The 347-nt window shown below is 57.9% G+C and overlaps 1 protein-coding gene across 1 annotated transcript in view; it reads left to right on the top strand.

Annotated features, from left to right (window-relative positions):
- Positions 1-347, top strand: part of STK32B (serine/threonine kinase 32B) — an 87,194-nt gene that overhangs the window by 54,850 nt on the left and 31,997 nt on the right. The window lies entirely within an intron of this gene.

Here is a 347-nt window from a genome sequence, read left to right as displayed (position 1 = left end):
CTGGAGCCCCCGCAAGCCCAGCTTCCTACCCAGTCCTGCCTGGGGGAGAGGAAGCGGATGGAGGAAGAGGAAGGAGTGAGGGAGGGAGGGAGGGAAGAGGCCGGGGCGGAGCATAAACTCCGAGACAGGGCACTTTCAGCATCAGTGGAGGCGGCTCAGGCTGCGGCCCTTGCAGACACTTTGGGTTCATGCTTCCTGGGCCACGGCCACCCCCTCTGTGATCCCCACGCCCCCAACAAGGTCGGCTCGGTCCTAGCGATGCCTTATGGATGCACTTTAACATCCTACTGTCTTTTCATTTTTGACAAGTATTTATTCTCCCTTGTCTCACCTTTTCTTGAGAATCC

The sequence above is a fragment of the Pteropus vampyrus genome, unplaced genomic scaffold (genome assembly GCF_000151845.1).
Source record: "Pteropus vampyrus isolate Shadow unplaced genomic scaffold, Pvam_2.0 Scaffold252, whole genome shotgun sequence".
NCBI lineage: Eukaryota > Metazoa > Chordata > Mammalia > Chiroptera > Pteropodidae > Pteropus > Pteropus vampyrus.
The sequence above is the reverse complement of the archived record's forward strand: the minus strand, read 5'-3'. Positions and strand labels throughout refer to the sequence as shown.